Genomic DNA, 8405 nt, shown 5'->3' with positions numbered 1-8405 from the left:
TTCCACCCACCTTGGCTGGCCTAGTGCCAGTGTGTGTCATAGCATGGTTGTCCAGAAGATCGTTTGGATGGTCATTCTGCTGTTTGGTCATTCGGTCAATTTGCATATTATGCTTTTAATATTATAAATATTAGCTTTTTAAAAAAGATTCATATCATTTGCCCTGATGTTTTGAAATTTCAAGAGTATATGCTTCATATGAATATTTTTAGTTAATTGTTCTGGTTTTCTTCTGGGTCTGATTAATCTAAATAATCTTATCTTTTTATTATGTAAAATTTTCTTGATAATTTTCTCCTTTGAATTTTCTCCATTATCATTCTCAAACTCCTATTAATGGCTTATAATGTCAATATAGTACTGATATTCTCTCTTTTCATTCCTTTCAGATTTTCCATTTCTTAATTATTTTGTCCTAATTTTATTTATAATTCTTAACTTCCTCTACTACAATACCAGCAGAAAATTAGCTTTTTGTTCTCTAAGTTTTTGTATTTTATAGCATTGTATTTCTATTCTATGAATATTATATTCTCTGTGATAATATAAACTATAATTTCTTTCCATCTTTCCTTGTGATTTTTGTGTTGTTGCTTTGTTTTGTTCTGATTTTCATGAAAATTTCCTCTAACCTATGGAAAGGATGACCATGAGGGGCTATTACTTCATGTGTAAAAATAAGTCAACACAATGTGTGCATGGTAGGGGTTTGTAAACTGGTCAACATCACCATGGGGTAAGTGTCTGAGGATTTCATTGTTTTGTTGAGGGGCTTACAAATATGTCTTTATAGATTTTTTCTCTTAGACTAGCAGGTTTCCCACAGAGGAGCCTTTTAGTTTCTTTCTTGAGGTCTGAAGCCTGATTGCCAGCACTATGGGAGCTTAGTAGAGATAAGGAATTAGGTCACACTGTTTTATCTAAGGAGACCATTACTCAATCCTGAGCTTGCTTGATGTACATAAATCCTGAGATTGTCTAATTCAACAACAAAGGTGTCTGTGGAGGGGGAGGGGGGTTGGGGGGAGTTATTTGATTCATATGAAGGCAGGTAAATTATATTGATGTTTAATTTTCTCTTTTATAGAATATTACATATTACTCCTATGTTTGGCCCAGGAACTGAAGAACTCCTGGTCAAAAAAAATAAGCTTAGCCATCATGGTACCCAAGTCAAATGTGGGTTCTAGGGCTTTGAAACTCATTGCTCCCAGAATATCCTGCCAGCCCTTCACTTCTGACACTCCAGTTGCTCTAAGCCCAGGATCCCTTTCTGTGATTATTTGGCCCTTGCCTATATAATATTGTACATATTTGAAAATTCATCTCCTTTTTTCTTGGAGCTAGCAAAGATTCATGAAAAATACCTCATAAAGGACTCTGAGTTATTGGATGGCAGTTTTGCTCTTTGTTGGATGTGATGACATGTTGAACCACCATCACTTTTATTTTTTATTTTAAACCAGGGATTTCTCTTGGCATATGGGGATAAGAGCAATGCAGGTTTAGTCAGAAAACTCTGCATTGAGAAATCATCAGAAATAAAGGTTGTTGAAGTACTAGAGAGGAGAGAGTTACACAGAGAAAGAAATCATTTCCAGTATTCACCTGAGTATACATCATACATAACTTTGTCAAAACTACCTAAAGTGGGAAAGAAACCACCTGAAAAGATGAGAAAAAACAGTGCTTTACACTCAGACAGGGCTAGGCAAAGAGCCTGTTCACACCAGCTGGATTGGTAAAACTATTAATTCAATGAACATTGGGTGGAGCACACAAAAGGGCTTACATCAGTGGTAATAATTGATCCTAGACTGAGCCCCACTGTGGCCCTACCTAATACATCTTATGTTCCTCTGTACTTTCCTTTAGAAACTCCAGTTACATGTGTTTTGATCTCTTTAAGTTGCTTACAGCTTGCTGATGCTCTCTTCATTTTTTAAAGTCTCTCTTCTCTCTGTTTCATTTTGGATATCACTATTTTACACTTCATTATGCTTTGTCTTTAAATGCACTAATCTTCTGTAATATCTAATCTGCTATTAATTTCATCTGGTATAGTTTTCATCTCACACAGTATATAGTATTCAACACTAGAAGTTTTATTTGGGTCTCTGTCTTTCACGCTTTAAAAAATGTATTGAATTTTGAACATATGGAATACACAGTTTTAATGTCAATGTCTGTTAATTCTAACACTTGTGTCAGTTTTGGTTTAGTTTTGATGGTTTGATTTTTTTCTTTAAGTCATATTTTCATACTTCTTTGTACATCTGGTAACATTTTATTGGTTGTTCTATATTATGAATTTTAGCTTGGCACAACCTTGATATTTTAATATTATTCTAAAATTCTTTGTAATTTTTTCCAGGAATGCAGTTTTAACAGCTTTAATCATAATCATGAAAAACTAGAAATAACCCCATGTGACAAGATTACATTATCTAATACATACTATCGCCTCAGTAGCTGTGTACAAAATGAAAAGGAATGAAATAGAAATGAGGCAAGCAATGCAGGCTAAGATACAGTTGTAGCAAGCAGATATGAAATGTAAAAACCCAAATATGATCAATAATCCTATATAATAAAGAGGTAATATGCAAATTGACCATCACGCCCTCACAAGATGGCTGCCTACCACTAGGCTGGCAGGGGGTTAGAGAGGGACGACCAAATGACTGAACAGCAGGCTGCATGGGGTGACCAGGCCGATGGGGAGGTCGTGAGGGGTGACGAGGCCAGTGGGGGGGCCATGAGGGGTGACCAGGCCAGCAGGGGGGGCAGTTAGGGTCGACCAGGCTGGCAGGGGGGGCTGTGAGGGGCGACCAGAGGTAGGCAGAGGTAGGCAGTTGGGGGCAACCAGGCTGGCAGGAGAGGCACTAAGAGGCAACCAGGCCAATGTGGGGGGCAGTTAGGAGTGACCAGGCTGGCAGGGAGGTGCAGTAGGGGGCAACCAGGCCAGTAGGATGGCAGTTGGGGGTGATTAGGCTGGCAGGCGGGCAATGAGGGGCAATTAGGCTGGCAGGGGGGACAGTTGGGGGCAACCAGGCCAGCAGGGGGGGCAGTTGGGGGCAATTAGGCTGGCAGAGGGGGGAAGTTGGGGACAACCAGGCTGGCAGGGGGGGCAGTAAGGAGTGACCAGGCTGGCAGGGAGGGAGCAGTTGGGGGTGACCTGACCAGCAGCAGGGGGCAGTTAGGGATGACCAAGCCGGCAAGGGGGGGCAGTTTGGGGTGATCAGGCCAGCATGCAGAGGTAGTGAGGGGTGATCAGGCTGGTGGGGTGGGGGAAGTTAGAGGCGACCAGGCAGGCAGGCAGGTGAGTGATTTGGTCCAGGATTGTGAGAGGAATGTCCGACTGCCAGTTTAGGCCTGATCCAGGATTGGGCCTAAACCAGCAGTCGGACATCCCCCAAAGGGTCCCAGATTGGAGAGGGTCAGGCTGGGCTGAGGGGACTCCCCCGTGCACGAATTGTGTGCACCAGGCCCCTAGTCATTTTAATAGTTAAAATAAAAAAATCTAAGTAACAGCTTTTAAAAAAAGTGTTGTTGCATATATAGCTGATGAATATACTTTACAAAATACATTATTCATTTTAAAGTTTATACTACACCACATGCACGCATGTGCGCACATACACACACGTGTGCACACACACATGCGTGCACGTGCACACACACACAAAAGAAATGCATAGGCAAAAAAAACCCAAAATATGATTTATTCTAATGCCAACCAATAAGTCTAAGATATACTGTTCTTTCATGGGCTATATCACAGAAGTGTGTAGAATTTTACTACAATTACCTATCATATATTCATATCCCAGAAAAGCACTACTCAAAGCAATCCAGGATGCACATGGCCGTATAAGGAAGTGGACCCTTAAGCTTAATTTTGCCAGGGGTTATACTGGCAAGTTCAAAAGAGACAGTTGATGAAAATTTTGCTAGATTCAAAAGAATAAACATTGACAATGGGGCCAAGAGCATACAATGGAGTAAGGACAGTCTCTTCAATAAATGGTGTTGGGAGAATTGGACAGGTACCTGCAAAAAAAAATGAAACTAGACCACCAACTTATACCATACACAAGGAAAAACTCAAAATAGATAAAAGACTTAAATATAAGTTATGAAACCATAAAAATCCTGGGAGAAAACAGACAGCAAAAAATCAGACATCTCAGGTAGCGGAATTTTCACTGATAGAATGCCTAGGGCAAGAGAAACAAAGAAAAAAAAATAAACAAGTGGGACTACGTCAAAATAAAAAGTTTCTGCACAGCAAAAGAACCATCAACAAAATGAAAGGGAACCCACTATATGGGAAAACATATCTGCCAATGATACATCTGATAATGGTTAATTTCCAAAATATATAAAGTACTCACGCAACTCAACAAAAGGAAGACAAACAATCCAATTGAAAAATGGGCCGAAGACCTGAATAGACTCTTCGCCAAAGAAGACATACAAATGGCCAAGAGACATATGAAAAAATGCGCAATACCACTAATCATCAGAGAGACGAAATTAAAAAAAACAACAATGAGGTACCACCTCACACCTGCTAGAATGGCTGTCATCAATAAATCAACAAAGGATAAATTCTGGCAAGGATGTGGAGAAAAGGAGTCCTAGTACACTGCTGGTGGGAATGGAGACTAGTGCAGCCACTATCAAAAACAGTCTGGAGTTTCCTCAAACAATTAAAAATGGAACTGCCATTTGATCCAGTGGTCCCACTTTTAGGAACATATCCTAAGAAGCCCAAAACACCAATCAGAAGAATAAATGCACCCTTATGTTCATAGCAGTGTTATTTATAATAGCTAAGATCTGGAAACAGCCCAAGCGCCCATCAGTAGATGAATGGATAAAAAAGCTCTGGTATATATACACAATGGAATACTGAGGAGGATCTCTTATCGTTGGAGACAACATGAAGGGACCTGGAAAGTATTATGCTAAGTGAACAGCAAGATTAATGTTAAAATATTCATTAATATCCATCAAAATGTAAAATTTTAATTTAAGTTCCTTCAGTTACATGTATGTTTCATTATTTTGAATGTTATTGAATAACTGCTTTAAAAGGCAAGAGGCTTTAAAATCATTTTATCACTTTCCTCTTAATTCTAACAAGTAATTTTCATGAAAAGTTAACATATCCTGAAAGATAGCTTTACCAAAGGATTATTATTTACTTTTGTTTATTTGTTTTTCTGGTTCCCTTTGATTTCTCAGATAATTGTTTTAGAATACAATTATTGTATGTTTAAATCTCACTTGTAATGTTTTATGGTCTTTTCTTGGGAGCTCTTTTATTCTTTATGATGTAAAGAAGGTTACATTGGAAGAACAGAGTTGGACATGTTATCCATATGCATCTGGCATACATTCTTTTTTTTTTTCCTCAGTGGAATACAGAATGTAAATATCCTAACCACCAGCAGATTTCAAATATGCAAATGAAGACTATATAAATTATAGCACAGGAGGAATGGAGCAAATTCAGAAGGGAAAGTTGAACTCACCTATCTATATCTATATATCTATATCTATATCTATATCTATATCTATATCTATATCTATATCTATATCTATATCTACATCTACATCATCTATATCTATATCTCTCTATATCCTATACAATAAAAGGGTAATATGCAAATAGATCAAATGGCAGAACAACCAAACACAACCAATCAAAGTATAATATGCTAATGATATGCTAACGCTGCTCAACAGCTCGCTATAACGTGCACTGACCACCAGGGGGCAGATGCTCTGACCAGTAGGTTAGCTTGCTGCTGGGGTCTGGCCGATCGGGACTGAGTGAGATAGGCTGGAGATGCCCTGGAGCCCTCCTGCAGTCCCTCCCTGGCCCAATTGTGCAACAGTGGGGTCCCTCAGCCTGGCCCAGGCCCTCTCGCAATCTGGGACCCCTTGGGGGATGTCAGAGAGCTGGTTTCACCCAATCCCACAGGCCACTCCCCTTGGGAGGGCACCAGACTCAGGGCTCATGGCTGGCAGGCACTGCTGCAGCAGCACAAGCCTCTCCCGATCACGACTGATTGGGCGTGAGTACGCGGCAGGCACAGTGGGGCCTGGATGAGTGGGAGCAGCAGGTAGAAGCTGCAGGTGGTGTTAGACTGTGGGTTTTGGCCCAATCCCTACAGGCCACCCAGAGGGACCCCACCCATGCACAAATTCATGCAACGGGCCTCTAGTCTATATATATAAAAAGCCAGTGTCCGTGACAACCATGACGACTAAATGACCAGTCACCATGAGGTGCATTGAGCACCTCTCGCTCCACCCCCCCGCCCCCCGGCCCTGAGGCTCTGATTGATCAGGGGATGGCTAATGGGGGAACCAGGGTGAGTGGCACGTCGGGGACTGGCTCAGGGACTAGCGAGCGGGTGGCAGGCAGACCTCTTGGTCCCTCCTCCCAGCCCTCAGGCTCCAGTTGATTGGTGGTAGTGGTGGCTGCAGGGCGGAACTGGGGACTGGCTCCCTTAGTAGTCCTACAGGTTCAATCTCCAGAGAACAGGCCAGCCACCAATGGACAAGCACTGCCGACACAATCCTGCTCTGTGAGCCTCCTGGAACTCTGCCTCGGGCACTGCGTCTGCTTCCCCTCCCTAGATGCTCCACAAGGAAGAAAGGATACTGCCAGCAGCACCAGGAGTGACCAGAGGTGACTGCTCTCCCCATGCTTCCTCCAGGTCACTCGAGCCGGCTCTCACCCACCCCACTCCAGATGAAGTGTGAGCACTGCACATGGAAGGAATGTAGTAAAAAAACAAAAAACGATGACCAAGAGAATGCCACAGTCAATGTCCAGAGTCCGGCTCAGGAGAACGGAGAGAAGGGAGAATTCCATAAGTTGGCCAATGCCAAGATATTTCTGAGTGACTGCCTGGCATGTGACAGTTGTGTGACGGCAGTGGAAGGAGTCCAAGTTTTTCAGCAGAACACCAAGGACTTCTGTGTTCTGAACCTTAATAAGAAATGTGATACCTCACAGCACAAGGTGCTGGCAGTGTCCGTGTGTCCTCAGTCTCTGCCTTATTTTGCTGCTAAATTCAGCCTCAGTGTCACTGTTGCATCCAGAAGGCTCTGCGGCTTCCTCAAAAGCCTTGGGGTGCACTGTCTTTGACATGAAGATAGCTGCAGACTTCAGCATCCTGGAGAGTCAGAAGGAATTTGTGAGTCGGTACTGCCAGCACCGTGAGGAAGAGCCTCAGCTACCCATGCTGACCTCCGCCTGCCCCAGCTGGGTTCGATATTCAGAGCGTGTGCTGGGTCACCCCATCACTCCCAACTCTGCACGGCCAAGTCTCCCCAGAAAATCATGGCTCTCGGGTGAAGGATTACTTTGCCAGATGGCAGAACCTGTCCGCAGACAAGATTTTCCACGTCATTGTGGCCCTGTGTTATGACAAGAAACTGTAGGCCCTTCGAGAGGATGTTCCCACAGCTTTGCATAGTTGCCGGGGTGCTGACTGTATGTAATCTCAGGTGAAATTGTCCAGATAATGGAGCACAGTGACCTCGCCTCGAATGACGCTGCCATGGACACTCTGTTTGGAGACATGAAGGAGGAGGAGGTGAGGCTCCACGAGGGTGCCAGCTCTGACGGGCACCTGGCACACATCTTCAGGCACATGGCCAAGGAGCTGTTCAACGAGGACATGGGGGCGCTCACTTACCACACCCTGAGGAACAAAGACTTCCAGGAGGTCACCTTGAAAGGGACGGAGAGGTTCTGCTACACTTTGAAGCTGCTTATGGCTTTCGGAAAATCTGAAGTGGTCCTGAAGCTGAAGAGGGGCAAGTTCCCCTGCCACTTCATTGAGGTCCTGGCCTGCGCCGGGCATGCCTAAGTGGCAGGGTCCAGGCCCAGGCGGAGGACTGGCATGTGGACAGGGCACTGCTATGGCAGATGGAAGGCTCTACGCTGCCATCCCAGTGTGGTCCCCGGAGACCAGTGCCCATGCGCAGGAGCTGTACCAGGAGTGGCAGGGGCTCGGGGGCAACTCTCCCCAGGCCCAGGAGGCCCTGCACACCGCCTAGGAGGGCCCAGGGCAGCCTGCCAGCAGACAGGACATCAAGTGGTAAAGGTCCAGCAGGCCACCTGAGGAGGGGTGTCAGACACATGAAGGAAAGGCTTAGCATCTCTGTCATTGCTTTGGTTTTCAGAATTCCCTGCTCCCCATCTGTTGGCTCCCTCCCTCTGAGGGGTGCTGTCGTGGTCACATGGGTGCAACTGGAATATTGTATCTCGAGAGGATTGCCCCAATGTACGTATCCTTTTATCCGACGATGAAAAAATCCCAGAGAACAAGAATGGAGACAGACTACTGTCCAGGCTTAAAAAAAAACAAAACCGG

The 8405-nt window shown here is 44.0% G+C and overlaps 1 pseudogene across 1 annotated transcript; it reads left to right on the top strand.

Moving 5' to 3' along the window:
- The first annotated feature begins 6772 nt into the window (after window positions 1-6772).
- LOC308245602 (nuclear prelamin A recognition factor-like) lies at window positions 6773-8088 on the top strand (annotated as a pseudogene). Its single transcript has one exon. The product of its transcript is annotated as a nuclear prelamin A recognition factor-like (transcript).
- Window positions 8089-8405: the final 317 nt, after the last annotated feature.

Source organism: Plecotus auritus (assembly GCF_963455305.1).
Source record: "Plecotus auritus genome assembly, chromosome: 3".
NCBI classification, from domain to species: Eukaryota; Metazoa; Chordata; class Mammalia; order Chiroptera; family Vespertilionidae; genus Plecotus; species Plecotus auritus.
Note: the sequence above shows the minus strand (reverse complement) of the source record. Positions and strands in the feature narration are given on the sequence as shown.